This window comes from Penaeus monodon, chromosome 25, assembly GCF_015228065.2.
Source record: "Penaeus monodon isolate SGIC_2016 chromosome 25, NSTDA_Pmon_1, whole genome shotgun sequence".
NCBI lineage: Eukaryota > Metazoa > Arthropoda > Malacostraca > Decapoda > Penaeidae > Penaeus > Penaeus monodon.
Genome location: NC_051410.1, coordinates 36,117,520 through 36,117,813, shown reverse-complemented (window position 1 = coordinate 36,117,813; position 294 = coordinate 36,117,520). Strand labels below are relative to the sequence as shown.

The 294-nt window shown below is 27.9% G+C and overlaps 1 protein-coding gene across 1 annotated transcript in view; it reads right to left on the bottom strand.

The window, feature by feature from the left end:
• LOC119589200 (WSC domain-containing protein 1-like) overlaps window positions 1–294 on the bottom strand; it is a gene marked incomplete at its 5' end in the record, with an annotated part of 57,302 nt that overhangs the window by 34,957 nt on the left and 22,051 nt on the right.

The following is a 294-nucleotide window of genomic DNA, read 5'->3' as shown; positions in this document are numbered from 1 at the left end:
CGTATATATATATGGAAAAATAGACTTAAGTATGTATTATCGGACTAAAAGTGTAACCGCCCCCTAAAAAAATGCTTATAACAATTCGATTAAGTTTTATTGTCTTTATTTATTAATACTCAATACCTGTTTTTCTTAAAAAAAGGCACGCATATGATACAAGTAAAGACAGGCCTGTTGAATAGATTGCATAGTATATTGATAGCCTTAATAAACACGGAAGCTTCCTTTTGGCTAGAAATTTCTTTTATTAGAATTTTTACTTAAAAGACTTTTTTTTTCTTTAAGTGTTTC